We start from the raw sequence: 7238 nt of genomic DNA on the forward strand, positions 1-7238 counted from the left end.
GACACTTTCTAGGTAAATTTGTGCTCTTTGGGAGTTGTTTTGGTAGAGGGACGCCCCCCATACACTTGGTTGCACATTTGGATATCTGATGCGTATTTTACTCTTAAATACCTTTTATTTTCGCCCCATAGAAGTAAGGTTAGTAAACAAGTCCTGTTTGGGGGTGTTTTGGGGAAGGGGAGGACCCCCAGAAACTTGGTTGCGAAAGTGGATATCAATGTCGTGCTCTACTCCCAAATACCTTTTATTTAAGCGCCATGTAGCCATTGTCGGTAAATATGTCCTAGTTAGGAGTGTTTAAGGGGTGGGGCGGCCCCCCAAACACTTGGCTCCATATTTGAATATCAGATTTGTTTTCCACTCTCAAATAACTTTCCTTTCATCCCATGTTGTCCTAATTGGTCTGTAAAAATTTGGTAGGTTTTGGGGTGGGGCGGCCTCTCTAAGTACCACATTCAAAATTTGGATATCAAATTTTTGGTTTTGGGTTACTAAAAGAGAGCACACAAAATTTCGCTTAAATTCCACCACCCATTTTTGAGATCTGAAGTTTTTGAAAACTAGAGTAAGAGGAAGGTCTGCCCCCTTCAGATATTAGACAATGTAGTAACCTTTTTTCACCACGGGATCATTATGCACCATCTGTGAAATTTTTAGGAAAATCGATTTACCCTTTTTGGAGTCCATACGGAACAGACAAACCAACAAACAAACACTAATTGTTTTTTTTTAAGATTTTATATAAATTTTGTCTTTAGGCAAGAGTTCATATAAATTTTGTTTTAACGTAAAATTTCATAGAAATTTTGTCTTTGGGTAAAATTTTATAGAAATTTTATCTTTAAGTAAAATTTCATCGAAATGTTGTCTTTAGGTAAAATTTCATAGAAATTATATCTTTAGGAAAAATTTCATCGAAATTTTGTCTTTTGGTAAAATTTCATAGAAATTTTGTCTTTAGGGAACATTTCATAGAAACTTTGTCTTTAAGTAAAATTTCATAGAAACTTTGTCTTTAAGTAAAATTTCATGGAAATTTTGTCTATAGGTAAAATTAGAAATTGTGGCTTTAGGTAAAATTTCCTAGAAATTCTGTCTTTAGGTAAAATTTCATAGAAATTTTGTCTTTGGGTTAAATTTCATAGAAATTTTGTCTTTAGGTTAAATTTCATAGAAATTTTGTTTTTAGGTAAAATTTCATAGAAATTTTGTCTTAAGGTAAAATTTCACAGAAACTTTGTCGTTAGGTAAAATTTCATAGAAATTGTGCCTTAAGTAAAATTTCATAAAAATTTTGTCTTAAGGTAAAATTCATAGAAATTTTGTCTTTAGGTAAAATTTCATAGAAAATTTGTCTTAAGGTAAAATTTCATAGAAATTTTGTCTTTGGGTAAAATTTCATAGAAATTTTGTCTTTAGGTAAAATTTCATAGAAATTTTGTCTTTAGGTAAAATTTCATAGAAATTTTGTCTTTAGGTAAAATTTCATAGAAATTTTGTCTTTAGGTAAAATTTCATAGAAATTTTGTCTTTAGGTAAAATTTCATAGAAATTTTGTCTTTAGGTAAAATTTCACAGTAACCTTTTGCGACCCTCTCTAATATTCTGATCAAAAGCAAGTACAATAAACTTAAAACCTGTTTTAATATTCATATTCAATTACTGTTTTTTTATGAATTTATTAAATACTTGTATCTGTCAATTTTATTGCCTAGCGTTATTTGAAATCCATAAATTGGTAGTTGTTTTTTCTAATGGTCTTGGTAGTGTTTCAGTTGTGAATTATTAAGTGATTAAAAAATCACTTAATATCTGTCAGATTTTATTACCTTCATTCTTATTATAGCTTTAATTGGTTTCATTAGCTTTTCAAGTAAGTAATTACCTTTACCAGTGACTACGAATATCTTATTTCAACAAAATTTTGTATGAAACCCATATTACTTTAACTTATCTCTTTGAAATTCAAATTCTTTTAAAAAAGATATCAATAAAACATCCACCTTTGAAAAAACGTCAAACAATTTTTAGAAATTTTATCCTTGAAGACGATTTCATAGAAATTTTGCTCAAAAGAGAAAAGTTTGTGTACATTGTGTCCTGGCTGAAAATGTCATGAAAATTTAGTTTTGGACACAATTTTCTGAAACTTTTGTAGGGAATATGAAATGTCAAGGATATTTATATACTCTCTATAGGGTGGGTGCATAATAACATTCAACATTCCGTGTGTAACACTTGAAAAATTTGGCTTCGTAAGACCCTATACAGTATATATTTTCGGGCGATATGACCCTGTCCGCAGAGGGAAGGACAGCTCTTCAAAATTTCGCACAAATCGCTCTTCCTAATGTAGCTCATTTGGCCTTGTAAATAGACCAAATCCCTCCATGTTTAATTATAGTAGCCATATAGTTAAACCGACATCAAATTTCAATGTCAAATAAAGTCCTTATCAGTCTACACTAACAGAGAAAGAATATTTCAAAACCAATCACCAATGGTGTCATTATCATGAACAGGCGTTGTTGAAAATATTGTCAACATGTAGTGATGTTTTTGTGAACGCGCGTTGTTGATTTTATTTACCGCCCGTTATGAACATCATCCCTCGGCTGAGGACAGCTTCGTATTTTATTTGATCGGGAATCACGATAGCGGTCGAATGAATAAAGCTGTGAAATTTTACACAGACACTTTGTATTGTATCCATATATGCTTGGAGACTATCGTAGCGCCTACGACGCTAAACACCTGGGTTCGAATACTGGTGCGAACTTCTCCCCAATGAAGTATCGCACTTTGCGCATCAGGGTGTGGGACACACACATATTTTCTATAGTCTCTTCTTCCTCGACTTCCTCACAAATACAAATGCATATTTTGCCCATGAACATTCCACACATATCAATGAGTGCAGTCCGATTCAAGTTTAAGCTCAATGATAAGGGGCCTCCTTTTTATAGCTTTTGAGAGAACTTTTACATGGCATAGTACCTCATAAATGTTGCCAGCATTAGGAGGGGAAAACCACCGTTGAAAATGTTTTCTAATGATCTCGCCAGGATTCGAACCAAGGCGTACAGCGTCATAGGCGGACATGCTAACCTCTGCGCTAGGGTGGCCTCCGCCTTCCTCACAACTGCGTCAAAAGTGGTTACTGGCAATCTTCAGTCTATCAGCATGTTTTCTGATCAGACAGTGTCCTGTTATGACAGACACAAGGACTGAGACGACTTATCTGGCCAGCGATAGCAAAGCGGTAGATCTCTTCAAGTTTAGAAAGGCGTCATAATTTCGCAAAGATCCCCCCTTTGTGACCATCTACCATTCGTTGCCCTTCGGACCTAATTCAGATGACTTAATTTGCATGTCGCCAGAAGCATACCCACAAATTCCAGTTCCCCTGGTTTGTTTAAGGCATTTCCTAGTCTCGCAAGCTTGCCTGCTCTACAATTCCCTGGGATATATCTATGGCCCGGTACTCAGAACAGGTGAGGAATTGTAACATTCTAGGCAGGTTTTGGAATATTTGCCACAGAGATTTAATGTTTGCGTGGCTTTCGAAGAAAATATTTGTTCCAACGTCATTCTGACATTATTCTGACAAGCCATTCCCTCATTTTTATAATTGCAATGATCTCCGCTTAATACATGGAGCTGCAGAATTCCACCCAGATTTTTTCTTAACTCGCCCTTGCATTTTCGTAGCTCAGTCTTATAACCGTCTCAATCGTGTGGTGCCCTTATGGCTTTTGCCCTGTTGAAGAGATTTCTGCAGGCGTTCTTTAACACCCCAAGTTCTAGAGTCCACCATGGCAGTTGCTGTTCGTCCCTTGGTCTGGCTCAAGGACATGCTGACATAAGCACATCATAAAAGGCTTTTTTGATCCGCTTGTCGATGTTCACCGCAGTTTCCGTTTTCTTTTCTAATCTTGAAGAGAAAGTCGTGCAGAATGTTACAGACTAATAGGAAGAAAATCTTTTGCCTTCGTGTGGTAAGGGTGTGTCCCTTCATCACACAGATATATGCGACATGCCAATACAATCAGAGTATATCTCCCTAGGCCCGGAAGCCTCTCTATAGGGCACAGATTTTAATGCAACCGGTGATACCTCATGAGGTAGTCAGGCCTCATAAGGTATCAGACACAATTTTCCGAACAACTTCCCACGAATGTTTATCAATGACAACTTTTTCTGGTGCCACGTTGTGCGTTGGAGAGTTTGTTGTTGATTTCAGTTGTTAAGGATTACAATTGGGCCATATCATTTGAACTTGGATATAACACAACCAGTAAGGAAAGGAAAAAGTCGGGCGTTGCCGACTGTATATGGTAGTGGTCATAAATGAAAGCGTTGTACAAAATTTTTGGCGAGATTGGTAAATAAATGCGCTTGCAGTGGGTCCAGAAATGAAAATCGGGCGAAATACATATATGGCAGCTATATCTAGATCTGCACCGATTTCTATGAAATTCACCAGAAGTATCGAGAGTCAAGAGAAAAACCTTGTTGCCAAATTTCGAGGGAATCGGTTTACAAAAGAGCAATTTATTGCAATATTTCTTAAAATCGGACGAACATATATATGGGAGCTATATCTAAATCTGAACCGATTTCTTTCCAATTTCAATAGGCTTCGCCTTTAGGCCGAAAAACATGCCTCTACCAAATTTTAAGAAGATCGGACGAAAATGGCGACCTGTACTTTGTACACAAGTTTCATAGACAGACAGGCGGACATAGCTAAATCGGATCAGAAAGTGATTCTGTGTCGATCGGTATACTGATCAATTAGTCTACCTCTTTTCCTTCTGGGTGTTACAAACAAATTTACTAAATTACAATACCTTAAATTTTACGGTTACGGTTATCGATCATAGGAAGGTTTTACTTGTTGCTTGTTATCACTTCCTCATTCGATTTAGTGACGTCGGTCTATCTATCTAGGGGTCAATAGTCCAGATAGTCCATCTATTTTTGTAATTAAGGTCTGGGGCGCATTTGTTGTCAGATTACCATAAATCTTTACTCATGTCGATTTTTTGCCAGTGTGAACGCTTATTTTTATACCCTGCACCATAGGATGGGGGTATACTTATTTCGTCATTCCGTTTGTAACACCTCTAAGAACCCTTGAAATATATATAAATTGATCGTCACGGCATTTTAAGTCGATCTTGTCATGTCCGTCTGTCTGTCCGTCCAAGTCATGCTAACTTTCGAAGGAGTTAGGCTAGGGCTAGACATTTTTCACAAATACTTCTTATAAGTGTAGGTCAGTTGGGATTGTAAATGGGCCATATCGGTCCATGTTTTGAAATAACTGCCATATAAACCGATCTTGGTTTTTGACTTCTTAAGCCAGTAGAGGGCGCAATTATTATCCAATTTTGCATGAAGTGTTTTGTTATGACTTCCAACCACTGTGCTAAGTATGGTTCAAATCGGTCTATAACCTGATATAGCTGCCATAGAAAGCGAACTCCCGATTATACTTCTTAAGCCAGTAGAGGCCGCAATTCTTATCCGATTTATCTGAATATTTGCACAATGGCTTCCACTTTGGGGCCAAACCAAGTATGGCCCCAATCGGTTCACAAATTGGTAAAGCTCCAATAGCAAAGCAATTCTTATTCAATATCCTTTGTTTGCCTATAAAGAGATAGCAAGCAAAGTATTTGACAAATGCGAGCCATGGCGGAGGGTATATAAGAATTTTCCCGCCCGAATTTAGTAGGCTGACCTCAATTTTTGGTAGGTTTTTCCATCAAACAAAAGGTTTCCAAATACTGAATTACTGAAGAAAATCGACGGAGATAACTCAAAATTGATTCACTTCTTGTCGTTTCTGTGCATTCGTTAAGAATACAGAATAAAACCATGGATGTCGATAGGCCAAATACTGTTGCAAGGGGACTCACTGCTTTAGATTTCAAGAAAAAGGGCGTAAATTCTGTTATCGACAGCAACTGGTACAAATGTTAAGAGATATCTTCAAAATTTCGTAAATTCTGCGTAAAATGCGGTTCAATGCATTTATGTGACACCTGCATACAAATATGGTCAAATTCGATCCATACTCAAATGTTGAGTATGCAATTTACTGTAACCGGGTTGCTCCTTTCTCCGCACAAACCTTAAAGCGGGAGAACACTTTATCCAATCTCGCCACGGTTGTTCGTTGTAACCGGGGCAAAAATACGACTCTGTAAACTCAAGATTTCTAATCGAGAGATCGATATAAAGGGGAGATTTATAAAGACATAGGCCATCTTTAACCTTTAGGCAATAGAGTAATTTCAACAAACAGACGGACATCCCCATATCGTCTACAAATATACATAGATAAAAATAATTTAAAAAAACAACAACTTTTTAAAAAATGACAACAACGAAATTTGTTAATTTTCCTGCAACAAATTATTTTGAATCCCAACGACCGAAAGTGGAAATTTGGCACTCTTTGCAAGCCAACATATAGCAACAATATATCCATAAGCAAGACAAAAATCATTTAACCAGCCACCACATGTGCTTTGGTGCTTTGAATGGCATGATAGTTTGGTGCGCTACATGGCAGTACGCCTACCGTAACAACTACTCAACTAAAGAATTTGTTGAAGATTCACAAAATTTCTGTAATTTTGTCTGTCAAATCTCTACAAGCCAACTTCAATAAATATTATCTTCAATTCAATGCTAAAATTCGTTGACAATTTAAAGTTTCACATACAAATTTGGTAGTTGGTGTTTCCTCTTCGGTGGTGAGTATGAAAACTTATGAAGCATTTTTGGCTTGTAGAACATTTGATAGGTTTTGGTCAGATTTGGTAGGATTTTTATTAAATTTTGTTAGGAAATAATTTTCTTTAGGGGTAACACTGGTCTCACTATGTCTGGTAATGTTTATCCATTTTATCCCATCCAAGATTCGGGATTGACTGAATTAATTATTTATTAGTATTTTGCCTAACTAATAACATTTCCATTCAATATTAGTATCTGTTTCGTAAAACTAAGTAGTCGGTACACTACTTAGTATTAAATATGATAAAGTCATCGTTGCCCAATTTTTGCCTTTTTTCACTTGTATCAGTTTCCATAGATTTTTGACTCCACTACGTCCTAGTACGTAATAATCACCACAATAAACAATTGCATCGTTAACTCCCTATTGCGAAAAAAAACTTCAAACCAAAAGACAAGTATCTAATAATTTTCGTTGAAATCAT

The sequence above is a fragment of the Stomoxys calcitrans genome, chromosome 2 (assembly GCF_963082655.1).
Source record: "Stomoxys calcitrans chromosome 2, idStoCalc2.1, whole genome shotgun sequence".
NCBI lineage: Eukaryota > Metazoa > Arthropoda > Insecta > Diptera > Muscidae > Stomoxys > Stomoxys calcitrans.